The sequence below is a fragment of the Acipenser ruthenus genome, chromosome 10 (genome assembly GCF_902713425.1).
Source record: "Acipenser ruthenus chromosome 10, fAciRut3.2 maternal haplotype, whole genome shotgun sequence".
Classification (NCBI taxonomy): Eukaryota; Metazoa; Chordata; class Actinopteri; order Acipenseriformes; family Acipenseridae; genus Acipenser; species Acipenser ruthenus.
In genome coordinates this window covers 22,927,414-22,955,172 of record NC_081198.1, presented here as the reverse complement: position 1 = coordinate 22,955,172, position 27,759 = coordinate 22,927,414, and the positions used below count along the sequence as shown (strand labels likewise).

Below are 27,759 nucleotides of genomic sequence, written 5' to 3'. Positions count from 1 at the left end.
TGGCTTCTCTTCAGTTCGAATAAATCTTTCTAAGACTAAGGCTTAGAGGGTAGTGGCATTGCCCGCTCCCTCCGAGGGTCTGTGAGAGGTTTGTTCGGGTGAGGAGGAACAGAATTTTTTTTTATTTTTGACTGGCTTTCTTCAGCTCGGCAACTTTTTGGAAGACTAATGCTCAGTCTGGTTTTGGCTTGCCCAATCCAGGCCGAGGGTCTTTCAAGATTTTGTTGACTGTTGAGAGCAGTTTTTTCTTTTTCAGGTGGTTCCAGTTTTTTTCTTTTTCAGGCTTTTCCAGACGTTCCTGGAGTTAGAGAGAAGGAGGACCTACCATCCAGACGACCTTTGAGGACCCTTTGATGACCTAGACGACCTCATCCCCAGCCCTTGATTGTAATCGAGATCCAGACCGAGAGAGCAGCAGGCGCCCAGCAGAGGGCGCCATCTGGGAGGAGCAGAGGGCGGCCCCGGACCCCGAGGAGGCGTCACAGCCACGATTCTTCCTACGTGGTCTCGGTGCCAAGCAGCGCCCCCTACTCCGCCAGGGAAGGACACCGTTCACCTGGGGAGGGGGTCCCTCTTGCGAGGCGACCATCTCCTCAGGGACTAAAGTAATAGTTCCTTCAACTGCCCAGATTTGCTGCTTACGTTGTTTCTTTTCCGTAGAGAGAGACAACCCGGACGTCCAGAGGCTTCTCCCACCCCAATCGGAGGAGCCAGCTGAAGGATGGCGTTCCGGCCAACCCAGGAAACCAGGAGGCACAATGCGGTGCGCTTCACAAGGACCCAGCAAGAGGAAACGGAACCAGGACTGACGAGACTGGAGTTCAGCCGGACCATTCTTCAGAGGGGTATGGGTTTTTCCCCTTCTGACTTGAATTGTTTGGTGAAATTGCCAGGGCTTAAGGAAGTGTTTGAGGTCAGTTTTAGGAACCCCCAAAAGTTACAAGAAATGTGGTCCTTTTGGGGGGAGAATAAATATCTCGCTCCATACAAAGAATTTTGTGTGGATGCACTGACAGACAGAGAAATGAAAGTTGTTACTGTCCAATTTTTCAATGAGGCTGTTAGCGACTATGATATTACAACATGGCTTAACCGCTATGGGAGGGTGTCATCAGAAGGGAGGAAAATTACAGATGAAGATGGGGTTTGGACAGGAGCCAGAAAGTGGCTGGTACGCCTTAATGTTGATCCATCGGGCATTGGAGGCGTCCGCCACATTCCAAACTCCATAGTGTTAGGGCCCAACAGAGGGCTGGTATTCTATAATGGGATGCCAAAACTCTGCAGGAAATGTGGGGAATTAGGACACCTGGCGGCCGCGTGTACTGTAGTCAAGTGCAGGAACTGCGGCGCCCCCCACGAGACCAGCCACTGCAGAGAAGAGAGGCAGTGCAATTTGTGTGGAAAGAAGGGGCACCTGTTTAAGGACTGCCCCTCTTCCTATGCCAACATGGCCAGAGCCAGCAAGGCAAACACAAACAAGCCTAGGCCTGAGCAGGAAGAGGGAGCAAGTAACAAAGATCAGTCCACATCACCACCAACAGTATCCAAGACCCAGACTCCAGCACCACCATCATCACCAGCACCCCCCTCACCCCCCCGCCCCCGAGACATGTCCCGTTTTACGAGGACCCCTTCCCCCAGCCCAGAGAGAGAGTACAACAGCTACTCCACTAGCTCCTCCAGTAGCTCCTCTGATGCAGAACACGAGGCAGGGAGGGAGCCCGGACCCAGCAGCGGCCCCCCCCTGAGTAGGGCCCTCTCAGCGCCAGCACTCCCCCTCGGCTCTCGTTATGACGCCATAAGGATTGAGTCCGTGGGGGAGGAAAGCGAAAGCGACAGTGAAAGTGAGAGTGAGAAGGAGGGGAAGGGAGTGAAGAACCAGCAGAGGGTGGGGAAAAGAAAGGGTAGAGACGAGGGGGGGAAAAGAAAGAAGATCAGGATCAAAGACAGCAAGTTGCAGGTGGCCCCCATAGATCCAAAACCAGCTAATGTCCACACAAAGTCCCCAGTCTTGCCCTCGCAGGCAGAGACGGAGGCGAGTGGGACGGCTACACTGCCGCCTAGTGGGCAGGTAGCAGCCAGCCAGGGCATCCCCAGCCAGCCTTCCCAGTCGTTGGCACAAACCCTAGCACACCTCGCAGAAGAGGTGTTCACTAATGCACCGAGGGAGAGGTCGGGGTCAACACCTTCCCTGACCAGCAGTACCTCGGTAGCAATGACCCTCTTCAAGCGAAGGGCCTCCCTTCAAAGCATCCTTGACCCCCTCCCTTGTATGGGCAAAACCAGGGGCCCCCTAGAGGTCCTCCTAGATACAGCACTGGAGGACATGGGAATACCCCTGGACGCGGTAAGCCAGAAGTCTGCTAACAGCTCCAATTCAACAGACGGTAACAGCCAAAGAATGCTGTCTGTCATAACCCCCCCCCAGGACAAAGCTGACCCACACGTTCCGAGGGGCCCTGAGCAAGTTCCACCAGACTTACCTTGTGGGGAGTTGAATAGCCCCAACAACTCCACGTACTGTGCATATAAAGACGGTGCCTTCTTGGACGAGGCAGCAGTGAGTACCTTCTCAGGGGTGATGGGAGTTGCAAATAAGCCCAAGCCCCCTCGAAGCAAGCGTAGAGCTAAGAGTAGGAAGAGTGTCCCGACCTCCCAATCATAGTCGCTATGGGGTGGACGCAGCGACTCCTTTTCTTGTTAGCTACCCTGATGGCCCTGATATGTGTGTCTGTTAATGTCAGGAGCATCAGGGAGACACAAAAAAGATTTGATGTACTAAACTATCTAGCTAACTTGAAAGCAGATCTCATCTTTCTGCAGGAGTGTGGTATTTCGTCGAGCCCTGATTATAGGGACCTGAAGGAGAGTTGGACCCTGGGGGACTCCTTCTGGTCGGGCTCCAACATAGCCAGAGCTGACGGAGTAGGTATCCTGTTTAAAAACCCATTTATTACCTCCCGCAGCAGCAGGGAGGTAGAACCTGGTAGAATTCTGAGCGTGGATGTGACATACAACAACACTCCCCTCAGACTGGTCAATGTCTACGCACCCACTAACCAAAACGAAAGAGTTCAATTTTTTCCACAGCTGCGTCCACTCCTGCTGGGGAACGTACCCGTCATCGTGTCAGGTGACTTCAATTGTGCTCTGAGGGACGTAGACCGGAGCAGGCCACGCAACGACCGCTCTAGTAGAGTTTTGTCCTCCGTAATATCTGATTTCTCCCTGTGTGATGCAGGTAAGGACCTGGTGCCTCCCTTTACCTGGGTGAGCTCATCTGGGACCTCCTTCTCCCATATAGATCTCGTCCTGCATACAAGCTCCCTTACGAAGACGGCAGTAGACACCCAGGCCGTCTTCTTCTCTGACCATAGGCTCCTGCAGGTAACATTGCAGGTCCCTCAGACCTCCCAGATGGGGTCAGGGGTCTGGAAATTAAACACCTCCTTACTCGATGACCCCTCCATAGCTGCAGCCTATAAGAGCAGGCTTGTTGAGTGGACCACTTTGCGTGACCTATTCATCTCCCCTATAGAGTGGTGGGAGATGGTCAAAATGAGAACTAAGGGTTATTTCATAGCAGCAGGCAAGAGGAAAGCAAAAGAAAGGAGGGCCAAATATAAATACCTGAATGCTGCCCTCCAGCGTCTGAGCCTGCTTCAGCTTCGGGGGTTCCCTGTAAGCGACGAGATAGCCCAGACCAAGCTAGATCTTTCAGTGCTTTGTAGGGAGGAACAACGAAAGGTCATGCACAATGCAAAAGTGCAAAAAATGGAGGAAGACGAAAAGTGTACTCGCTTCTTCTTCCAGAAAACGAGGGAGAAGCGGCACTTGATGTCCTCCATGCTCGACAGCAGGGGTAGGATAGTAGAGGATAGTGAGGGAGTGAAAAAAGTGGTAGAGAACTTCTATAGGGACCTGTATAACATCAAAGCTACAGATGACACCCTGATAGAGTGGTTCCTGAGCCAGTTGGAGCCTGACTCAGTGCGGGACGAGGAGGAGGAGGAGAAGGACCCAGAACTCACGCTGGAGGAGCTCACCCAGGCGGTTAAGACCATGAACACCGGTAAGACGCCAGGTCCAGATGGCATCCCGGGTGAGTATTACCATCTTTTTTGGGACACGCTAAAAGTCCATTTAGCGGAGGTCTACAGAGCGGTCTACAGGGAGAAGCGGTTGGGCCCTTCTATGCGGGAGAGTGTAATTACTCTCCTTCATAAGAAAGGGGAAGTTAAAGATCTACGGAATTGGCGCCCAATCAGCCTCCTTTGCGTGGATTACAAGATACTAGCCAAAGCTCTGATGCTCCGGCTACAAGTACACCTCCCTTTGGTCATTGGCCCCGACCAGGCTTGTGGCGTCCCAGGGAGGTCCATCACGGATATTTTAATGTTAACAAGGGACATTCTGGCTTATTCTAGAGAACGGAACCATCCCCTCTGCCTGTTCAACCTTGACCAGGAGAAGGCGTTCGATAGGGTAAGCCATGAATATATGTACAAAGTGATGGACCAGATGAAATTCGCTCCTGGACTTAGGGAGTGGGTTAAAACCATATATACAAACATTAGTACCCGAGTCTTGGTGAACAGGCACCTGACTGGTAAAATATCTATCCAGTCAGGGGTCAGACAGGGTTGCCCACTATCCCCACTGCTATATGTCGTGTGCATTGAACCCCTCCTGCAGGCAATTCGTAGGGATACCAATATAACTGGTTTCCAGCTGCCTGGATCCAACGGGGTCCAGGTCAAAACAACAGCATATATGGACGATGTGTCACTCATTTGCACCAACACATCGTCGGTACCTCGGATTAGTAATATCCTTGAGAAGTACTGCACGGCGACCGGGGCAGTGATTAATAAGTCCAAGAGCGAAGTCTACGTGTCTAAAAATTGGCAGGTAGATAGGGAACTGTCGGACATGTACCCTGTCAAAAAGGACAAAATCAAGATTCTGGGCCTCATTTTCGAGAACAATAGCTCGGGGGCCCAGAGCTGGACGGCGGCCATTAACCAGGTCCGTAAAAAGATTGGCGGATGGAGCACAAGATCCTTAACAATGACGGGTAGAGTATTAATAACCAAGTCTATACTGTTCCCCATCCTCTCTTATGTAGGAAAAATCTTTCCCCCAGACAGGACCACCAAAAAAGTGGTGGACCGCATTATCCACCGCTTTATCTGGGGCAGCAAGATGGAGAGGGTAAAGCGAGCCACCCTGAGTAAAGTCGACAAGAAGGGAGGTAAGGGGGTCCCGGACGTTGTGCAGCTCACCCGAGTGCAGGGGCTCACGCAAACTATCAAGAACATCCAGGCCCTGGACAGGAAGGTATGTTACATGAATCGTTTCTATTTTGCCACCTGTCTCAGGGCCTTGGGCCTCTGCACTATTGATAACACCGTGCCGTACTCCTGGGACCCCCCATTGTATTATAGAACCTTAAGGGACACTATATATAAATTGGGCTTAGATAAAGCAAAATTGGCCTCCTGGGAATACAAGGCTGTAACTAAATATCTTGCCGGTTCCCAGGAAATTGAAAAAGTAGCTACTTTCTCCCTCACCCAAAGCCAAAAAATCTGGGAGAATGTGTCTCACAGCTGCCTCAGTAATGTCCAGAAGGATATAGCATGGAACACCGTCCACAGTGCACTCCCCACTCGAGCGTTCATGTTCAGGAGGGGACTAGCCCAAGTAGAAACATGCCCCTATGCAAAGTGCCGCAAGAGAGAAACACCAGCCCATATCTTCTGGGAGTGTGATGTGGCTGGCAGTGTCTGGCTCTCTGTCTCTGTCTTCCTAAACAGGTTTGCTGACACGGCCAAGATGACCGCTGAGACTGTGCTCTATGGGCCTGCGGGAGGAATCACTACCAGCACAGCTAAGTGCGTTTGGCGTGTCATCAATGTTGTCAAGCAGATCCTGTGGGAAGGCCGTAACGTCTGTGTCTATCACAAGCAGGAGCTAGACACTATCACCACGACCAGAAGGGCACAAACTCTTATCAAGGACTTTGTAATTCTGGACATCCGGACCCTCGGGAAGGACAAGGCCTGCGCGGAGTGGAGGATCGCCGGACTTCAGGACGTGAAGATGGAATAAAGGAAAAAACTGGAACCGCTAGCTCCTAGGAGCGGGACTACGGGGCACCGCTAAGCCTTTTATTTATTTTGTCATGCCAGCATTCCGCCCTTTTTAGCTGGCATGACCGTTTTTCAACGGTGCCCTGGTTTTATGTAGTCTTTTGTTTCAGTTTTATGGACTTTTATTTGATTTACGTTGAATGTTTTATTTGATTTTGTTTTGTTTTGTTTTATGTATCTTTAAGATTTTTTAATGTAAACTATTAAAAGTTACATTTTAAGTGTTTTAAAATTTTAGAATTTTAACTCACTGTTTTATACACTGTCCCTTTTCCCCTGTCCCTGTTTTAGTAATATAGTTTTATGTTCACTTTTGAACTTTTTTAGAGAGCACTCCCCGGCCCTCACAAGCACTGGTTTTTTATAGATGGTTCTTTTTTTCCAGTCACTTTTAAAGCAGCACAGGTTTTTTTCATGTCGATTTTAATCTGTGTCTGTTTTAACCATGTATAAAGCACAATTGTCTTGGTGTTTTTAAATGTGTTTTAAATGCTTTTAAAACAAAATGTATGTCTGTATGCATGAATGTCATCTTTAAAAGAAATGTAAAATGAATGAAACGAATGGGTGTAAATGTAAAAAAATGTAAAATCTCAATAAAAGAGTATTTTGGCTAAGATCAAGTGTAGTATCTGTTCTGATCAGTTTAATATCTGATACGTCCCCTATCAGGGGACCATATATTAAATTGATTTTTGGAATCGGGAGATGGAACAGGGGCTTGCTCCGTCCACTCCACGCATCGGCCCGGTATTGCAGTACCTCCGGGAACGGTGCACACCTTTCTCTAACGTTGGTCAAAGTCAGATCTGGATCTCTCCTGTGAGCATTTTGTCTACCCCTGCTGGAGGGAGAGTGCCAGTGTTGATGCAAGTTTTCCCGCCGTTTTACTTATTTTCTTTTCTTTCTCTCTTTCTTTCTCTCTTTCTCTCTTTCTTTCTCTCTTTCTTTCTTGCTGTCTTTCTTTCTTTTATTCACATGTGGTGATGATGTAGACAGCAGCAGGTTGTTTCCTGGGAGCATGCAGCTAACCAGACAAGTGTGGTGGAACATGTCCCTATGCCAGGACCTTCTTAGCAAGCCAGCCAGCCAGCGAGGCACAGTTGTAGTTACCCAAGGCACCTTGCACAGCATAGCAGCTTGGCATGACTATTTGTAAGACGCACTCCGCCAGTTTATGTTTTGTTTTTGGTGTTATGTGTGTGTTTTTGCTTTGTTTTGTTTTCTCCTGCTTAAATTGCACATTTCCCCTCTGGAAGCAGCAGCCCGTTTTTTTGGGGTCTGCTTGTGCTTGAAATTTTGCACCCACCTTTGAATCCCCCTGTGCCGTCCGGGCTGGGGGGCCCCGGGCAAGGGCCAAGTCGCCATCGCTTCTCGGCCTTTTGGCTAAGATCAAGTGTAGTATCTGTTCTTATCAGTTTAATATCTGATACGTCCCCTATCAGGGGACCATATATTAAATTGATTTTTGGAATCGGGAGATGGAACAGGGGCTTGCTCCGTCCACTCCACGCATCGGCCCGGTATTGCAGTACCTCCGGGAACGGTGCACACCTTTCTCTAACGTTGGTCAAAGTCAGATCTGGATCTCTCCTGTGAGCATTTTGTCTACCCCTGCTGGAGGGAGAGTGCCAGTGTTGATGCAAGTTTTCCCGCCGTTTTACTTCTTTTTTTTTCTTTCTTTCTTTCTTTCTCTCTTTCTTTCTCTCTTTCTCTCTTTCTTTCTCTCTTTCTTTCTTGCTGTCTTTCTTTCTTTTATTCACATGTGGTGATGATGTAGACAGCAGCAGGTTGTTTCCTGGGAGCATGCAGCTAACCAGACAAGTGTGGTGGAACATGTCCCTATGCCAGGACCTTCTTAGCAAGCCAGCCAGCCAGCGAGGCACAGTTGTAGTTACCAAAGGCACCTTGCACAGCATAGCAGCTTGGCATGACTAATTGTAAGACGCACACCGCCAGTTTATGTTTTGTTTTTGGTGTTATGTGTGTGTTTTTGCTTTGTTTTGTTTTCTCCTGCTTAAATTGCACATTTCCCCTCTGGAAGCAGCAGCCCGTTTTTTTGGGGTCTGCTTGTGCTTGAAATTTTGCACCCACCTTTGAATCCCCCTGTGCCGTCCGGGCTGGGGGGCCCCGGGCAAGGGCCAAGTCGCCATCGCTTCTCGGCCTTTTGGCTAAGATGAAGTGTAGTATCTGTTCTTATCAGTTTAATATCTGATACGTCCCCTATCAGGGGACCATATATTAAATTGATTTTTGGAATCGGGAGATGGAACAGGGGCTTGCTCCGTCCACTCCACGCATCGGCCCGGTATTGCAGTACCTCCGGGAACGGTGCACACCTTTCTCTAACGTTGGTCAAAGTCAGATCTGGATCTCTCCTGTGAGCATTTTGTCTACCCCTGCTGGAGGGAGAGTGCCAGTGTTGATGCAAGTTTTCCCGCCGTTTTACTTCTTTTTTTTTTCTTTCTCTCTTTCTTTCTCTCTTTCTCTCTTTCTTTCTCTCTTTCTTTCTTGCTGTCTTTCTTTCTTTTATTCACATGTGGTGATGATGTAGACAGCAGCAGGTTGTTTCCTGGGAGCATGCAGCTAACCAGACAAGTGTGGTGGAACATGTCCCTATGCCAGGACCTTCTTAGCAAGCCAGCCAGCCAGCGAGGCACAGTTGTAGTTACCCAAGGCACCTTGCACAGCATAGCAGCTTGGCATGACTATTTGTAAGACGCACTCCGCCAGTTTATGTTTTGTTTTTGGTGTTATGTGTGTGTTTTTGCTTTGTTTTGTTTTCTCCTGCTTAAATTGCACATTTCCCCTCTGGAAGCAGCAGCCCGTTTTTTTGGGGTCTGCTTGTGCTTGAAATTTTGCACCCACCTTTGAATCCCCCTGTGCCGTCCGGGCTGGGGGGCCCCGGGCAAGGGCCAAGTCGCCATCGCTTCTCGGCCTTTTGGCTAAGATCAAGTCTGAAATAGGCTAATGATCAGGTATATGTGGCTTGACCGCAGTACCCGGTGGTTTTATTTCTGATAAGATGAGAGGTAATCAAACCCGGTCAGCCTCTTGGGCTGGACTGAAAAATTCGGCAAGATTGTTTTGGAGAGACAGCGGGGAAGAGATGCCAGAGAGGAAAGTCTTTATAAAGACCGTCATCATCGACTGCTTGGGATTACAGCCTGAGATGATCTTGTGTCTTCAGCGGAACGGGACGGAGAATTACGTGGATGTCACCATGGTCGGGGAGACAAGTTTTAAAGAATTTCTGCAGCGGTGCAAGGAGAAGGAAGACGATGCTCCACTTTCCAATTTTAAAGTGGAGTCACTGAGCCGGAACAATTTCAGGGTTGTGACCGTACATATGTACAACCCTCATGTGACTGATTCCACGGTTGGACTGTTTTTATGCAGGTATGCAAAGGTGATCTCGGGGGCCAAGTACTTGAGGGACGAATTTGGAATATGGACAGGGAAGAGGCAGTTCCAAGTTCTGCTAAATGATGATGAATCTGGATTTGGTGGATTTTATCATCCACCAGCAAATTTTTCAATTGTGGCAGACAGAGGATATCTTTTTTACTCTGGGCAGCCCAGTTTCTGCAGGAAGTGTCAGAGTTTTGGTCACTTGGGAGTGGACTGCTCTCAGGAGAGATGCAGGAACTGTGGTGAGCTGGGACACACAGCGTCCGGGTGTTACAAGCCCAAGTGCTGCAATGCATGTGGAGCTTTGGATCACTTGTTCCGGAATTGTCCCCAGCGCAAGCAGACCTATTCCGAAGCTGCAAGGGGACGGGGAAGGTCGGAGGTAGATGACTCAATTCCACCAAGGGAGGAGGTGTTGGAAGACACTGGGCAGTCTTTTTCGATCCCCGGTAGCCAGGAGGGAAAAGAGGGAGATGGGGTGGCGGATGCAGAGGTTACAGAGCACAGTGAACAGGAGTTGTTAAGCAGCGGAGAGCGGAAAGGAGACGGGGTGATGCAGTGGGGGGACACTCCTGATGCAGAGCGCGGCGGACAGGAAGAGCCCTTTGTTCTGAAAAAACAGAAGAAGAGAAAGAAGACTAAGGAGGAAACAGCAAGTAAATTCTCGGTTTCTCAGGAAACAACCAAGAAACTGGCGGTAATGAACCGCTTCGAGGTGCTGGGGAAACAGGATGAGTCGGGTGTCGGTTCTTCACAGTTGCCAGTTCCAGTCGCTACGGGGGGTGAAGGGTCTTCTCCCTCCCAGGTGCCGGACACAGGGGGAGAAAGAGAAAATAGTCAGTCAGAAACAGTGTGTTTATCTCCTTTGAGCCCAAATCCATACGTGTTGGGGACATTTTTACAAAGAGAACAAAATGAACAGGAATATGTAGATACAGGAAGCATGAGTTCTTCCTAGGAGATTTTGCAATTATCCACAAATATGGGACAGTGAGGTTTCTTTTCTAATTAATTTTTTTTTGGGTTTATGTCCTTAAACTGTATTTCAATTAACACAAGAGGGTTGAGGGATAACATTAAGAGGGCATCGGTTTTTAATTATTTGAGTTCTTTGCATTTTTCCTTTTGTTTTTTGCAGGAGGTGCATTTGAAAGATGCCTCCGATATTGATTTATACAGTAAAGAATGGGGAATGGGGGAGTCAAGGTGGAGTGTGGGGGGTGTCCATTCTTCAGGGGTGGGGGTTTTATTAAAAGACAAGGAGATGGAGGTAGTGCAGTCTGTTTCAGTGGTGCCAGGGCGCATTCTGAGTATTGATGTGAACTGGAGGGGACAAAAGTTGAGAATGATTAATGTATATGCACCTACCGACATGGCTTCTAGAAAAGAATGTTTTCTTGTTTTGCAGGATCTCTTTGTAACAAATAGGCACATTATTATGGGAGGGGATTTTAATGTGTCACTAGATAAGGGGGGTGGGCATGATTATACTGGGGGTATGTTAAAGGGTATTTTATTACAATTTAGTTTGGTTGATGGGTTTAGAAAGTGTAATCCCAAGCTTGAGGGGGTTACTTGGAGGAACTCAAGGGGGGCCAGGAGCCGTATAGATTATTTTTTTGTTTCAAAAGTGTTAAGTGTGGATTCTTGTATTGTGTCTCCAATGTGGTTTTCAGACCATGATACTATTCAGTGTACTATCCAATTTAAGGGACCAGTATTTGGGGGTGGGTTTTGGAAATTGAATTGTGAGTTACTGGGAGATAAATATTTTAGGGATACATTTTTGTTACATTTTAAAGGGTGGGTTGATTTGATGAGATATTCAAAGTCTGTTTTGGAATGGTGGGAGGGGGTGAAAGTCAAAATTAAGATTTTGGCTCAAAAGCATTGCAGGTATAGGTGCAGGAAGGAAAATAAAGGGTTTTTGGATTTGCAGAGGAAACTGGAGAATTTGTATACAAGGGGAAAAACAACAGGGAGTTTTGACTTTGATCAGTCACAGGAACTTAAGGGTCAGATACGGAAAGTTTTTGAGAAGAGGGCAAGCATTTTTTTGTTTCGGTGTAAGGGGGAGTTCTTAGAGAAACATGAGACCTGCAGCACTTATTTTTTTAAGCAGGTAAAGGAGGCACAAAAAAAGAGAGTGATTAGGGGGTTGAGGGGGAAGGATGGTGTCACGGTGCAGGACACAGCGGGCATGTTGCACTGTGCTAATGGTTTTTATAAAGAACTTTTTTCTGAAAGGGAGGTCAATGTGGAGGTGGGAGGCTCCTTTTTGGAAGTTGTACAGGTTAGGGTGCCAGAGGACGTGAGGGACGATATAGAGGGACCGGTCACTCTTGCAGAATTGGAGGAAGCCCTAAAGCAAATGGCGGATAGGAAAGTGCCAGGGGGTGATGGTCTCCCAAAGGAGTTTTATGTAACTTTTTGGAATGTGATTGGGCCGGTGTTTGTAGAGGTGGTGGGTGAGATTTTTCGCACTGGGGCTCTAAGTAAATCTATGAGGGAAGGTATTATTTCTTTACTTTTTAAAAAAGGAGAGGAGGAAGACCTAAAAAACTGGAGACCAATCACGCTGTTGTCAGTCGATTATAAATTAATTGCAAAGGTCCTGACTGGGCGGTTGAAACAGGCAATGCCTTTTATTGTTGATAAGGACCAAACTTGTGGGGTGGTGGGGAGGTCCATTCATTGGAACCTCCTCCTCACAAGAGATGCAATCAGTTGGGCTGAGGATAGAAAGGTACCGCTAATGTTGGTGAGCCTGGATCAGGAGAAGGCGTTTGATCGGGTGAACCATGGGTTTTTGTTTAGAGTGTTGTCACATCTGGGGTTTGGGAAGAATTTTATGAGGTGGTTAAAAATTATGTACACAGCGGTGGGTAGTAGGGTAAATGTAAATGGCCACTTGGGGGATTGGATTACACAAAGTTCAGGGGTAAGACAGGGCTGTCCACTGTCTCCACTTTTATACGTTCTTTTTATGGAGTCTTTTGCAGAGGCAGTGAGAAGAGACCAAGAAGTGAAAGGGCTTTTGTTACCTGGGAGTGGGGGTGTCTCTGTTAAAATCTCCCAGTATGCGGATGACATCACTCTTTTCCTGACATCAGATAGGAGCCTGGAAAGAGTATTTGAAATTATAGCACTGTATGCTCAGGCCTCAGGGTCAAAATTAAACACAAATAAATCTTCTGTAATGTTTTTTGGGGCGTGGGCTGAAAGGGTGGATACACCGGGTGGTTTACAGAGATGCAATGATGGGTTAAAGCTGTTGGGAATTTCTTTTTATCACAGGGGGAGCGGGGTAAACAATTGGGCAGGTAGGCTGGCAAAATTAAGGTTGAAATTTGGGTTATGGAAATTGAGGAAATTATCTTTTTTGGGGAAAGTTTTGGTTTTAAAGGCTGATGTGTTACCCTCTCTATTGTATTTAGCTTACGTGTTTCCTCTACCTTGTAAGTTTAGGAAAGTATTAACCAAAATGGTTTTTGATTTTGTTTGGGGAGGGAGGTATGAGTATATCAAGAGGGATGTTATGTATAGAAGTGTGGAAGAAGGAGGGAGGGGTGTACCGGACATCCCTCTTAAATTAGATTGTATTTATTTTTCAATGTTATGTATTGCATTAAACCCTGTCGTTGTGCACAAGTTCCAATATTTTGTTTCCCTTTGGTTTTCGTTTTCCATGAGGCACATAGTAGAATGGTCAAATAATGTGCCCAGGGCAGAAACGCTGCCCGACCATTATGGGCATGCAGTGAAATTGGTTAAGAAGTATCCTGATTTTAAGAATGAGGACAAATGTAAAAATCACAAAATGCTGTATAAAGGAGTTATAGAAGAGAGGGGGTCATGTGTGGTTGGAGGGGTCAATAAAGAAGTGTGGGGCAGAGTGCAGCCCAAGGGGTTAGACAATAGACTGAAGGATTTAAATTGGCTCGTGGTTCACGGGAGATTACCAGTGAGAGAAGTATTGTACAGACACAAATTAACAAGGAATAAATTTTGTCCCAGAGCAAAGTGCATGGCGGAGGAGACTGTAAGGCACGTGTTCTGGGACTGTTTATATGCTCAGCGAGTTTGGGCAACAATGGGGAAGGTTTTCAATTTGGTTTTGTTAAATGTTATTTTGTCTTACAACACTATTGTTGGTGGAATTGTTTTGAAGGGGGTATTGCAAGAGTCACAATTCTTAGTTTGGTTAATTATTAGTTTGGTAAAACAGGGAATTTGGGAATCAAGGAAAGTTTTGGTCAAATCAAATACAAAGTGTAATGCACTGGGGGTTGTAAATAGGGTGAGTGGGGAACTTCGGGAAAGGGTTAAAAGGGATGTGTTAAGGTGGGGATTCAATGCAGCTAAAGAGAAATGGAAGGGATTGGTGTATTTGTAAATAATTGTCTCATGCAAGTTGTTATAAAGGTAATTGTTCTGTGTTGTAAATGGTGATTGTATTGCTTTATGTAACTGTTACTGTAAAATGTAAAGTTATTGTGAGAATTTAATAAAAAAATCTGTTCTTATAAAAAAAAAAAAAAAAAAAAATCTGTTCTTATCAGTTTAATATCTGATACGTCCCCTATCAGGGGACCCAGCAGCGGCCCCCCCCTGAGTAGGGCCCTCTCAGCGCCAGCACTCCCCCTCGGCTCTCGTTATGACGCCATAAGGATTGAGTCCGTGGGGGAGGAAAGCGAAAGCGACAGTGAAAGTGAGAGTGAGAAGGAGGGGAAGGGAGTGAAGAACCAGCAGAGGGTGGGGAAAAGAAAGGGTAGAGACGAGGGGGGGAAAAAAAAGAAGATCAGGATCAAAGACAGCAAGTTGCAGGTGGCCCCCATAGATCCAAAACCAGCTAATGTCCACACAAAGTCCCCAGTCTTGCCCTCGCAGGCAGAGACGGAGGCGAGTGGGACGGCTATACTGCCGCCTAGTGGGCAGGTAGCAGCCAGCCAGGGCATCCCCAGCCAGCCTTCCCAGTTGTTGGCACAAACCCTAGAACACCTCGCAGAAGAGGTGTTCACTAATGCACCGAGGGAGAGGTCGGGGTCAACACCTTCCCTGACCAGCAGTACCTCGGTAGCAATGACCCTCTTCAAGCGAAGGGCCTCCCTTCAAAGCACCCCCTCCCTTGTATGGGCAAAACCAGGGGCCCCCTAGAGGTCCTCCTAGATACAGCACTGGAGGACATGGGAATACCCCTGGACGCGGTAAGCCAGAAGTCTGCTAACAGCTCCAACTCAACAGACGGTAACAGCCAAAGAATGCTGTCTGTCATAACCCCCCCCCAGGACAAAGCTGACCCACACGTTCCGAGGGGCCCTGAGCAAGTTCCACCAGACTTACCTTGTGGGGAGTTGAATAGCCCCAACAACTCCACGTACTGTGCATATAAAGACGGTGCCTTCTTGGACGAGGCAGCAGTGAGTACCTTCTCAGGGGTGATGGGAGTTGCAAATAAGCCCAAGCCCCCTCGAAGCAAGCGTAGAGCTAAGAGTAGGAAGAGTGTCCCGACCTCCCAATCATAGTCGCTATGGGGTGGACGCAGCGACTCCTTTTCTTGTTAGCTACCCTGATGGCCCTGATATGTGTGTCTGTTAATGTCAGGAGCATCAGGGAGACACAAAAAAGATTTGATGTACTAAACTATCTAGCTAACTTGAAAGCAGATCTCATCTTTCTGCAGGAGTGTGGTATTTCGTCGAGCCCTGATTATAGGGACCTGAAGGAGAGTTGGACCCTGGGGGACTCCTTCTGGTCGGGCTCCAACATAGCCAGAGCTGACGGAGTAGGTATCCTGTTTAAAAACCCATTTATTACCTCCCGCAGCAGCAGGGAGGTAGAACCTGGTAGAATTCTGAGCGTGGATGTGACATACAACAACACTCCCCTCAGACTGGTCAATGTCTACGCACCCACTAACCAAAACGAAAGAGTTCAATTTTTTCCACAGCTGCGTCCACTCCTGCTGGGGAACGTACCCGTCATCGTGTCAGGTGACTTCAATTGTGCTCTGAGGGACGTAGACCGGAGCAGGCCACGCAACGACCGCTCTAGTAGAGTTTTGTCCTCCGTAATATTTGATTTCTCCCTGTGTGATGCAGGTAAGGACCTGGTGCCTCCCTTTACCTGGGTGAGCTCATCTGGGACCTCCTTCTCCCGTATAGATCTCGTCCTGCATACCAGCTCCCTTACGAAGACGGCAGTAGACACCCAGGCCGTCTTCTTCTCTGACCATAGGCTCCTGCAGGTAACATTGCAGGTCCCTCAGACCTCCCAGATGGGGTCAGGGGTTTGGAAATTAAACACTTCCTTACTCGATGACCCCTCCATAGCTGCAGCCTATAAGAGCAGGCTTGTTGAGTGGACCACTTTGCGTGACCTATTCAACTCCCCTATAGAGTGGTGGGAGATGGTCAAAATGAGAACTAAGGGTTATTTCATAGCAGCAGGCAAGAGGAAAGCAAAAGAAAGGAGGGCCAAATATAAACACCTGAATGCTGCCCTCCAGCGTCTGAGCCTGCTTCAGCTTCGGGGGTTCCCTGTAAGCGACGAGATAGCCCAGACCAAGCTAGATCTTTCAGTGCTTTGTAGGGAGGAACAACGAAAGGTCATGCACAATGCAAAAGTGCAAAAAATGGAGGAAGACGAAAAGTGTACTCGCTTCTTCTTCCAGAAAACGAGGGAGAAGCGGCACTTGATGTCCTCCATGCTCGACAGCAGGGGGAGGATAGTAGAGGATAGTGAGGGAGTGAAAAAAGTGGTAGAGAACTTCTATAGGGACCTGTATAACATCAAAGCTACAGATGACACCCTGATAGAGTGGTTCCTGAGCCAGTTGGAGCCTGACTCAGTGCGGGACGACGAGGAGAAGGAGAAGGACCCAGAACTCACGCTGGAGGAGCTCACCCAGGCGGTTAAGACCATGAACACCGGTAAGACGCCAGGTCCAGATGGCATCCCGGGTGAGTATTACCATCTTTTTTGGGACACGCTAAAAGTCCATTTAGCGGAGGTCTACAGAGCGGTCTACAGGGAGAAGCGGTTGGGCCCTTCTATGCGGGAGAGTGTAATTACTCTCCTTCATAAGAAAGGGGAAGTTAAAGATCTACGGAATTGGCGCCCAATCAGCCTCCTTTGTGTGGATTACAAGATACTAGCCAAAGCTCTGATGCTCCGGCTACAAGTACACCTCCCTTTGGTCATTGGCCCCGACCAGGCTTGTGGCGTCCCAGGGAGGTCCATCACGGATATTTTAATGTTAACAAGGGACATTCTGGCTTATTCTAGAGAACGGAACCATCCCCTCTGCCTGTTCAACCTTGACCAGGAGAAGGCGTTCGATAGGGTAAGCCATGAATATATGTACAAAGTGATGGACCAGATGAAATTCGCTCCTGGACTTAGGGAGTGGGTTAAAACCATCTATACAAACATTAGTACCCGAGTCTTGGTGAACAGGCACCTGACTGGTAAAATATCTATCCAGTCAGGGGTCAGACAGGGTTGCCCACTATCCCCACTGCTATATGTCGTGTGCATTGAACCCCTCCTGCAGGCAATTCGTAGGGATACCAATATAACTGGTTTTTAGCTGCCTGGATCCAACGGGGTCCAGGTCAAAACAACAGCATATATGGACGATGTGTCACTCATTTGCACCAACACATCGTCGGTACCTCGGATTAGTAATATCCTTGAGAAGTACTGCACGGCGACCGGGGCAGTGATTAATAAGTCCAAGAGCGAAGTCTACGTGTCTAAAAATTGGCAGGTAGATAGGGAACTGTCGGACATGTACCCTGTCAAAAAGGACAAAATCAAGATTCTGGGCCTCATTTTCGAGAACAATAGCTCGGGGGCCCAGAGCTGGACGGCGGCCATTAACCAGGTCCGTAAAAAGATTGGCGGATGGAGCACAAGATCCTTAACAATGACGGGTAGAGTATTAATAACCAAGTCTATACTGTTCCCCATCCTCTCTTATGTAGGAAAAATCTTTCCTCCAGACAGGACCACCAAAAAAGTGGTGGACCGCATTATCCACCGCTTTATCTGGGGCAGCAAGATGGAGAGGGTAAAGCGAGCCACCCTGAGTAAAGCCGACAAGAAGGGAGGTAAGGGGGTCCCGGACGTTGTGCAGCTCACCCGAGTGCAGGGGCTCACGCAAACTATCAAGAACATCCAGGCCCTGGACAGGAAGGTATGTTACATGAATCGTTTCTATTTTGCCACCTGTCTCAGGGCCTTGGGCCTCTGCACTATTGATAACACCGTGCCGTACTCCTGGGACCCCCCATTGTATTATAGAACCTTAAGGGACACTATATATAAATTGGGCTTAGATAAAGCAAAATTGGCCTCCTGGGAATACAAGGCTGTAACTAAATATCTTGCCGGTTCCCAGGAAATTGAAAAAGTAGCTACTTTCTCCCTCACCCAAAGCCAAAAAATCTGGGAGAATGTGTCTCACAGCTGCCTCAGTAATGTCCAGAAGGATATAGCATGGAACACCGTCCACAGTGCACTCCCCACTCGAGCGTTCATGTTCAGGAGGGGACTAGCCCAAGTAGAAACATGCCCCTATGCAAAGTGCCGCAAGAGAGAAACACCAGCCCATATCTTCTGGGAGTGTGATGTGGCTGGCAGTGTCTGGCTCTCTGTCTCTGTCTTCCTAAACAGGTTTGCTGACACGGCCAAGATGACCGCTGAGACTGTGCTCTATGGGCCTGCGGGAGGAATCACTACCAGCACAGCTAAGTGCGTTTGGCGTGTCATCAATGTTGTCAAGCAGATCCTGTGGGAAGGCCGTAACGTCTGTGTCTATCACAAGCAGGAGCTAGACACTATCACCACGACCAGAAGGGCACAAACTCTTATCAAGGACTTTGTAATTCTGGACATCCGGACCCTCGGGAAGGACAAGGCCTGCGCGGAGTGGAGGATCGCCGGACTTCAGGACGTGAAGATGGAATAAAGGAAAAAACTGGAACCGCTAGCTCCTAGGAGCGGGACTACGGGGCACCGCTAAGCCTTTTATTTATTTTGTCATGCCAGCATTCCGCCCTTTTTAGCTGGCATGACCGTTTTTGAACGGTGCCCTGGTTTTATGTAGTCTTTTTGTTTCAGTTTTATGGATTTTGATTTGATTTATTTTGAATGTTTTATTTGATTTTGTTTTGTTTTGTTTTATGTATCTAAAAGATTTTTAATGTAAACTATTAAAAGTTACATTTTAAGTGTTTTAAAATTTTAGAATTTTAACTCACTGTTTCATACACTGTCCCTTTTCCCCTGTCCCTGTTTTAGTAATATAGTTTTATGTTCACTTTTGAACCTTTTTAGAGAGCACTCCCCGGCCCTCACAAGCACTGGTTTTTTATAGATGGTTCTTTTTTTCCAGTCACTTTTAAAGCAGCACAGGTTTTTTTCATGTTGATTTTAATCTGTGTCTGTTTTAACCATGTACAAAGCACAATTGTCTTGGTGTTTTTAAATGTATTTTAAATGCTTTTAAAACAAAATGTATGTCTGTATGCATGAATGTCATCTTTAAAAGAAATGTAAAATGAATGAAAAAACGAATGGGTGTAAATGTAAAAAAAAATGTAAAATCTCAATAAAAGAGTATTAATATCTGATACGTCCCCTATCAGGGGACCATATATTAAATTGATTTTTGGAATCGGGAGATGGAACAGGGGCTTGCTCCGTCCACTCCACGCATCGGCCCGGTATTGCAGTACCTCCGGGAACGGTGCACACCTTTCTCTAACGTTGGTCAAAGTCAGATCTGGATCTCTCCTGTGAGCATTTTGTCTACCCCTGCTGGAGGGAGAGTGCCAGTGTTGATGCAAGTTTTCCCGCCGTTTTACTTATTTTTTTTTCTTTCTCTCTTTCTTTCTCTCTTTCTCTCTTTCTTTCTCTCTTTCTTTCTTGCTGTCTTTCTTTCTTTTATTCACATGTGGTGATGATGTAGACAGCAGCAGGTTGTTTCCTGGGAGCATGCAGCTAACCAGACAAGTGTGGTGGAACATGTCCCTATGCCAGGACCTTCTTAGCAAGCCAGCCAGCCAGCGAGGCACAGTTGTAGTTACCCAAGGCACCTTGCACAGCATAGCAGCTTGGCATGACTATTTGTAAGACGCACTCCGCCAGTTTATGTTTTGTTTTTGGTGTTATGTGTGTGTTTTTGCTTTGTTTTGTTTTCTCCTGCTTAAATTGCACATTTCCCCTCTGGAAGCAGCAGCCCGTTTTTTTGGGGTCTGCTTGTGCTTGAAATTTTGCACCCACCTTTTGAATCCCCCTGTGCCGTCCGGGCTGGGGGGCCCCGGGCAAGGGCCAAGTCGCCATCGCTTCTCGGCCTTTTGGCTAAGATCAAGTGTAGTATCTGTTCTTATCAGTTTAATATCTGATACGTCCCCTATCAGGGGACCATATATTAAATTGATTTTTGGAATCGGGAGATGGAACAGGGGCTTGCTCCGTCCACTCCACGCATCGGCCCGGTATTGCAGTACCTCCGGGAACGGTGCACACCTTTCTCTAACGTTGGTCAAAGTCAGATCTGGATCTCTCCTGTGAGCATTTTGTCTACCCCTGCTGGAGGGAGAGTGCCAGTGTTGATGCAAGTTTTCCCGCCGTTTTACTTCTTTTTTTTTTCTTTCTCTCTTTCTCTCTTTCTTTCTCTCTTTCTCTCTTTCTTTCTCGCTGTCTTTCTTTCTTTTATTCACATGTGGTGATGATGTAGACAGCAGCAGGTTGTTTCCTGGGAGCATGCAGCTAACCAGACAAGTGTGGTGGAACATGTCCCTATGCCAGGACCTTCTTAGCAAGCCTGCCAGCCAGCGAGGCACAGTTGTAGTTACCCAAGGCACCTTGCACAGCATAGCAGCTTGGCATGACTATTTGTAAGACGCACTCCGCCAGTTTATGTTTTGTTTTTGGTGTTATGTGTGTGTTTTTGCTTTGTTTTGTTTTCTCCTGCTTAAATTGCACATTTCCCCTCTGGAAGCAGCAGCCCGTTTTTTGGAGGTCTGCTTGTGCTTGGAATTTTGCACCCACCTTTGAATCCCCCTGTGCCGTCCGGGCTGGGGGGCCCCGGGCAAGGGCCAAGTCGCCATCGCTTCTCGGCCTCTTGGCTAAGATCAAGTGTGTGTGGCTTGTCCGCAGCAGTTGATTGGAGAAGAGATAGGTAAGGTAAGGTAAGGTACGGTACGGTACGGTATGGTAAGGTAAGGTAAGGTAAACGGTGGCAATATTGTTTGCTGGTAGCTGAGGTCCTATTGAGGAGAGAGTTGTTGGGGCCGTTTCGGTAAGTATTTCGCTGTTTTTTCAGGTAAGGGGGACCCTTTGAGGGCACCTTATCTGGGCCTTTTGTTCTATTATATCTGTGTTTCTTGTTTGGTTGTAAAGTGTAGATCAAGATGGCTTTCCGGAAGTTTTCGGAGCGTCGCTTTAATTGTTTGAGGATTGGCATTAAAGCCGAGTATATGGTTGGGGTGGAGAAAATTGAACTAAACCGGCTTGAGTTTTCACGGCAAATTCTGCAGAAGGAATTGGGATTTAAGCCTGAAGAGTTGAACTGTTTGATTTCTGTGGGGAAGGGGAATGAATGGGATGTTAGTTTTTGTAAGAGAGAGTCTATGGAGAGGTGCCAGGGGCTGTTTGAACAGTCTCTTCAAAGTGAGGTGATGAAGAAGTTTCAGCTGACAGTTCTGACAGACACATCAAAAAGGGTGGTGATAGTTAGAATGGGTTCAGAGATGGTGGAGGGTAAGGATGTATGTACATGGCTAGCAAGGTACTGTAATTCAGTGGAGGAAGCAGTAAAGGTAACTGATAGTGATAATGTATGGACAGGAGCCTGGAGGGTGCGTGTAAGTTTGAAGAGGGATAGGAGTGGGTATGAGGGATATGGGATTATACCATCGGAGATCTCCTTGGGGAATAACCGAGGCTATGTGCATTATTTTGGGCAGCCTAAATTGTGTAGGAGGTGTGGGGCGATGGGTCACTTAGCAGCTGGGTGCACAAAAATCATTTGCACTGTTTGTAAGAAGGAGGGGCACGTGGCGAGTGAGTGTGAGATGAAAAGGACTTGTAATTTGTGTGGGAGTGGAGAGCATTTTTTTAGTAATTGTCCCCACTCTTTTGCAAATAGGACTAGGGGGAGGGAGGAGAGTGAGAGGGAGGAGAGAGAAAGAGAGGATAGGGAGGGACAGAGGGAGAGAGGGAAGGAGGAGAAAGCGAGGGAGGGAGAGGAAGAGGGGAAGGGTAGGGAGAAGGGTGAAGGGGTGGGGCAGGAGGAGGGTAGTGAGCATGGGGGAGGGGAGGAGTGGATGGAGAGTTGTGAGCAGGGAGAGGGAGAGAGTAAGCATGGGGGGGGAAGGGGGGATGAGAAGTAAGCTAGCCGGGGACCTTGCAGTATCAGAGTCAGAAGGGGAGTATGAGGATAGTGACACAGGGAGTGTGGTGGAGGTGCAGATCAATAGGGGGGAGTGGGGGGGAGGGAGTCAGGGGGGGGGAGCGGCACAAGATACCGGGGGCTCAGGGAAGAATGGGGCAGGGGAGGGCGAGGAGGTATTAGAAGAAGGGGAGGAGGGTGAGAGTGGGATGGATCAGGAGAAGGGTCCAAGTAAAAGGAAATCGGATGGGGATGGGGGTGTGAGGACGGAGGGGGTGGTGGAAAGGAGGAAAAAAAAAAAACGAGGGGTCAGGAGAGCGGAGGTGGTCTGCTCGTCGCCGAGCTCTGTTGGGTCCTTGAGAGAAGAGTATGGGGGAGAGGGGAGAGCGGGGGAGGGTGGTAGTGATTCCTTTTTAGACAATATGGGGGTGAAGGTTTTTGCGGGTGAAGTGGGTGAGGAGTCTTCAAATTCAGAATGGTAAGGTCACTAATAATTTGTTTGAGTGTTGTGATGGCGTTGTCCATAGCAACTATTAATGTGAGGAGTGTGAGGAGTAAGGATAGGTGCAAAATGATTTTAGATTCTTTGGGTAGTGTAAAGGCAGATGTGCTGCTGTTACAGGAGTGTGGTCTCCCCTTTAGAGAAGCTTATAAGGAATTTGAGAGTATGTGGGTGTATGGTGCATCGGTGTGGTCAGGGGCAAATGGTTGTAAGAATGCAGGTGTGGCTGTGTTATTCAAAAATAAAAATATAGAGATTAAAAGTAAAACTGTGGTTGAGTGTGGGAGAGCTGTGGTAGTGGATGTGGAGTGGATGGGGAAGGAGGTGAGGGTTATAAATGTGTACGCCTCGCCAGATAAGCATGAAAGGGTTGAGTGCTTTGAGAAACTGAGGGTGTTTGTGAAAACATCAAAGATTGTGATTTGGGGAGGGGACTTCAATTGTGTGTTAAGCGTGAGTGATAGGAAGGGTGAGGGTGTGAAGCTGGATAAAACCTCTAAGATGTTGGGGAGTATTGTGCAGGATGCTCAATTAGTAGATGGGTTTAGGAGGTTGTATCCAGGGCTATCGGGATACACGTGGTCGGATACAACGGGTGTGAGGGCTTCTAGGATTGACTTTATTTTTTCTTCAAAGGAAGTGGAGTGGGTGGCATGTGTGTGTGTGCCTGTGTTTTATTCTGACCATGTGATGGTGTGTGCGGAGGTGAAACTGGAAGGGGTGTGTGTGGTGGGGAGAGGGGTGTGGAAGTTAAATGTGAGTGTGTTAAAGAATAAGGATGTTATGAGTGAGTTTGAGAGGAGGTACAAGGGGTGGCAGTCATTGAAAGAAATGTTTGATTCAGTGGGTGAGTGGTGGGAGTGTATAAAAAATAAAATTAAAAAGTTTTTTGTGGAAGTGGGGGTGTGGATGGCAAAAATGGAGAGAAAGAAGGTGAGCCGGTTGCAAAGGAAGTTGAATAGGATGTATGAATTGGGGAGTATGGGGTGTAATGTGGCGAGTGATGTGTGTGAGATTAAGAACAAATTAAAAGTGCTGCATGTAAAGAGAACCGAGAGTGTGATTGTGGAGAGTAAGGTGCGGCATTTGGAGGAGAACGAGAAGTGCTCTAGGTACTTCTTTAAGAAAGTGATGAGTGGCAGTAAGGTGTTGTATGGGTTGAGAGATGAGAGTGGGGTGGTGAGGAAGGAGACGGAGGGCATGATAGATGTGGCTGAGAGGTTTTACACCAAGTTGTATGAAAGGAAGGTGATTGATGAGAGCATGGTGAGTGATATGTTGGAGGGGTTGGAGAGGAGGGTGTGTCAGGGTGAGGTATTGAACGGGGTGATCTCCCTGGAGGAGGCTGCTGCTGCTATGGAGTCTTTCAGGGACGGGAAGACGCCGGGCGGGGATGGTCTGCCCAGAGAATTCTACAAGACCTGTTGGAACTTGGTTGGGCCGGACTTAACCAGGGTGTTCAATGAGACTTTGCTGAAGGAGGAGATGCCGGCATCCTTTAGACAGGGGATTATAGTGCTGGTCTTTAAGAAGAACTGTAAAGAGGAACTGGCAAACTGGAGACCTCTAACCCTTTTAAATGTGGATTACAAATGTTTTTCTAAGATTTTAACTTGCAGAATGAGGACGGTGATAGAAGAGGTGATCCATCCGGATCAGACCTGTGGCGTTCCAGGGCGGAAGATTACGGATAGCCTTATCTTACTGAGAGATGCTGTCTTTTTTGCACAGGACCGTAAGGTGCCGGTATGCCTTTTGAATTTGGACTTGGAAAAGGCATACGACAGGATCTCTCATGAGTTTATGCTCCAGGTTTTGAGAAAAATGGGGTTTACAGATCAAATTGTTAAGTGGGTAAGTCTCCTCTATAGTAATATAGGGAGTAGAGTGAGTATCAATGGGAAGCTATCCGGTCAAATTGATATCAAGAGTGGAGTAAGACAAGGCTGCCCGCTGTCCCCCCTGCTTTTTATCTGTTGTATGGAACCTTTGGCTCAGGCCCTCCGTAAAGACAAGGTGATCAGGGGGCTGGCTATCCCGGGGGGTGGAGGAGCTGAGGCAAAGTGCGTCTTGTATATGGATGATGTGAATGTGTTGTGTGTGAGTGAGAGAGCAATTAAACGAGTGTTGTGGCAGTGTGAGTGTTTTTGTGTGGCCTCCGGGTCCAAGTTGAATAAGGAGAAGTCGGAGTGCATGTTGTTTGGGGGATGGGAGGGGGTACCGGATGTTGGGGTATGCGTGAAAACTGATTTTATAAAAGTTTTAGGTATAAGGATGGACGCCACAGGATCTGGTCTGAGCAATTGGGTGGAGGTCTCAAAGAAAGTGGGCCAGAAAATGGGGCTGTGGACACAGAGGAGCCTGACACTGGAGGGGAAGGTGCTCATTGTCAAGGCGGTCATTCTCCCCTTGCTTCTGTATGTGGGAGTGGTCTTCCCACCCCCCAGGGCTGTTATCACAGTTTTAAAAAGGCAGATGTTTCGGTTTTTTTGGGGTGCCAAGTGGGAGCGTTTGAAGAGAGAGGTGGTGTGTAAAGGGGTATTAAAGGGTGGTAAAGGGCTTCCGGAATTGGAAACGTTTTTATATGTTCACGCAGTTTGCAGGCATGTTGAATTGGTGTTAAGAGGGGAGTGTCAAGGGGCTTTGTTTGTGAGGTTTTTTATGGGGGCGTTTTTAAGGTTTCTAGGAATTTTAAAGATCCCCCTTACTGTCCCGATTGTTTTTGATCCTCCCTTTGGGTATGCAGTGTTTAAAGAGTTCTTAAAGGGGAAACTGACGGGGAAGGTTGACAAAGACCTGCTTTTAAAACCAAGAAAACTGCTTTCTTTTGTGCAGGAGAGTGTGACCACATGTCCTATAAAGAGGGTTGCAGTAGGTGATCCAGAGAAGGTGTGGTGGAATGCTGCCCATCCTGCTTTGATGAACCAGCATAAAGACCTGGCCTGGCTTATCATGCATGAGGTGTTGCCGGTGAGAGCGGTGATGCATGGCAGAGGGATGTGCAAGACCCCTAGCTGTCCTTTTCAGGGCTGTGGGGCGGAGGAATCGGTGTGCCATCTGTTGTGGGAGTGCGAGTCTGCCAGGCGCTTGTGGAGAAAGGCGTCCCCCCTGTTGGCTGTGTGGATGGAAGGCAACCTGTTGGAGGAACAGCTGGTTTTGTATGGCCCAAAGAAGAAGGAGGAAGGCTCATGGCAGCTCTGGTGTGTGGTGAACTGTTTTAAGGAGGCCCTGTGGAAGGCAAGGAATATCCTGGTCTTGAAATCTGAGACCTTGAGCTGCCGTGTGACCTATGAGATCGGCCAAAGGGCCATACGGGACTATGTATTGCGTGATGTCAACAGGAGGGGGCGTGAAGAAGCAGAGAGGATCTGGCGGTGGGAGAAGTGGCTGGGCAGTGCTGGTGCTAGGTTGGAGTGTCTGGGCTTGTCAAGGCAGGATGAGGACTTTATTTAAGGACATGCACTCTTTTGTACAAACGTGTTTTAGAGGTGCCTGTTAACTATTGTTATTGTGAATTGTATGTGTTAGTTTTGTAATTGTGTATTGTGTTGATTGTAAAAATAAATAAAAAAAAAAAAAATCTGTTCTTATCAGTTTAATATCTGATACGTCCCCTATCAGGGGACCATATATTAAATTGATTTTTGGAATCGGGAGATGGAACAGGGGCTTGCTCCGTCCACTCCACGCATCGGCCCGGTATTGCAGTACCTCCGGGAACGGTGCACACCTTTCTCTAACGTTGGTCAAAGTCAGATCTGGATCTCTCCTGTGAGCATTTTGTCTACCCCTGCTGGAGGGAGAGTGCCAGTGTTGATGCAAGTTTTCCCGCCGTTTTACTTCTTTTTTTTTCTTTCTTTCTTTCTTTCTCTCTTTCTTTCTTTCTCTCTTTCTTTCTCTTTCTTTCTTGCTTTCTTTCTTTCTTTTATTCATATGTGGTGATGATGTAGACAGCAGCAGTTTGTTTCCTGGGAGCATGCAGCTAACCAGACAAGTGTGGTGGAACATGTCCCTATGCCAGGACCTTCTTAGCAAGCCAGCCAGCCAGCGAGGCACAGTTTTAGTTACCAAGGCACCTTGCACAGCATAGCAGCTTGGCATGACTATTTGTAAGACGCACTCCGCCAGTTTATGTTTTGTTTTTGGTGTTATGTGTGTGTTTTTGCTTTGTTTTGTTTTCTCCTGCTTAAATTGCACATTTCCCCTCTGGAAGCAGCAGCCCGTTTTTTGGGGGTCTGCTTGTGCTTGGAATTTTGCACCCACCTTTGAATCCCCCTGTGCCGTCCGGGCTGGGGGGCCCCGGGCAAGGGCCAAGTCGCCATCGCTTCTCGGCCTTTTGGCTAAGATCAAGTGTAGTATCTGTTCTTATCAGTTTAATATCTGATACGTCCCCTATCAGGGGACCATATATTAAATTGATTTTTGGAATCGGGAGATGGAACAGGGGCTTGCTCTGTCCACTCCACGCATCGGCCCGGTATTGCAGTACCTCCGGGAACGGTGCACACCTTTCTCTAACGTTGGTCAAAGTCAGATCTGGATCTCTCCTGTGAGCATTTTGTCTACCCCTGCTGGAGGGAGAGTGCCAGTGTTGATGCAAGTTTTCCCGCCGTTTTACTTCTTTTTTTTTTCTTTCTCTCTTTCTTTCTCTCTTTCTCTCTTTCTTTCTCTCTTTCTTTCTTGCTGTCTTTCTTTCTTTTATTCACATGTGATGATGATGTAGACAGCAGCAGGTTGTTTCCTGGGAGCATGCAGCTAACCAGACAAGTGTGGTGGAACATGTCCCTATGCCAGGACCTTCTTAGCAAGCCAGCCAGCCAGCGAGGCACAGTTGTAGTTACCCAAGGCACCTTGCACAGCATAGCAGCTTGGCATGACTATTTGTAAGACGCACTCCGCCAGTTTATGTTTTGTTTTTGGTGTTATGTGTGTGTTTTTGCTTTGTTTTGTTTTCTCCTGCTTAAATTGCACATTTCCCCTCTGGAAGCAGCAGCCCGTTTTTTGGGGGTCTGCTTGTGCTTGGAATTTTGCACCCACCTTTGAATCCCCCTGTGCCGTCCGGGCTGGGGGGCCCCGGGCAAGGGCCAAGTCGCCATCGCTTCTCGGCCTTTTGGCTAAGATCAAGTGTAGTATCTGTTCTTATCAGTTTAATATCTGATACGTCCCCTATCAGGGGACCATATATTAAATTGATTTTTGGAATCGGGAGATGGAACAGGGGCTTGCTCCGTCCACTCCACGCATCGGCCCGGTATTGCAGTACCTCCGGGAACGGTGCACACCTT

The 27,759-nt window shown here is 47.7% G+C and overlaps 7 non-coding genes and 2 pseudogenes across 7 annotated transcripts; all 9 read left to right on the top strand.

Moving 5' to 3' along the window:
- Positions 1-6,759: 6,759 nt before the first annotated feature.
- Positions 6,760-6,942, top strand: LOC131738376 (U2 spliceosomal RNA). The gene has a single exon (XR_009329937.1). It is a non-coding gene; the product is annotated as a U2 spliceosomal RNA (small nuclear RNA).
- A 582-nt stretch (positions 6,943-7,524) lies between these two features.
- Positions 7,525-7,715, top strand: LOC131739123 (U2 spliceosomal RNA). Its single transcript, XR_009330290.1, has one exon. It is a non-coding gene; the product is annotated as a U2 spliceosomal RNA (small nuclear RNA).
- Positions 7,716-8,309: 594 nt separating this feature from the next.
- LOC131738303 (U2 spliceosomal RNA) lies at positions 8,310-8,500 on the top strand. The gene has a single exon (XR_009329867.1). It is a non-coding gene; the product is annotated as a U2 spliceosomal RNA (small nuclear RNA).
- A 5,616-nt stretch (positions 8,501-14,116) lies between these two features.
- LOC131738882 (U2 spliceosomal RNA) lies at positions 14,117-14,163 on the top strand (annotated as a pseudogene).
- A 5,016-nt stretch (positions 14,164-19,179) lies between these two features.
- Positions 19,180-19,334, top strand: LOC131738646 (U2 spliceosomal RNA; annotated as a pseudogene).
- Positions 19,335-19,917: 583 nt separating this feature from the next.
- Positions 19,918-20,108, top strand: LOC131739122 (U2 spliceosomal RNA). Its single transcript, XR_009330289.1, has one exon. It is a non-coding gene; the product is annotated as a U2 spliceosomal RNA (small nuclear RNA).
- A 5,908-nt stretch (positions 20,109-26,016) lies between these two features.
- Positions 26,017-26,207, top strand: LOC131738488 (U2 spliceosomal RNA). Its single transcript, XR_009329994.1, has one exon. It is a non-coding gene; the product is annotated as a U2 spliceosomal RNA (small nuclear RNA).
- A 587-nt stretch (positions 26,208-26,794) lies between these two features.
- Positions 26,795-26,985, top strand: LOC131739289 (U2 spliceosomal RNA). Its single transcript, XR_009330457.1, has one exon. It is a non-coding gene; the product is annotated as a U2 spliceosomal RNA (small nuclear RNA).
- A 583-nt stretch (positions 26,986-27,568) lies between these two features.
- On the top strand, positions 27,569-27,759 carry LOC131739121 (U2 spliceosomal RNA). The gene has a single exon (XR_009330288.1). It is a non-coding gene; the product is annotated as a U2 spliceosomal RNA (small nuclear RNA).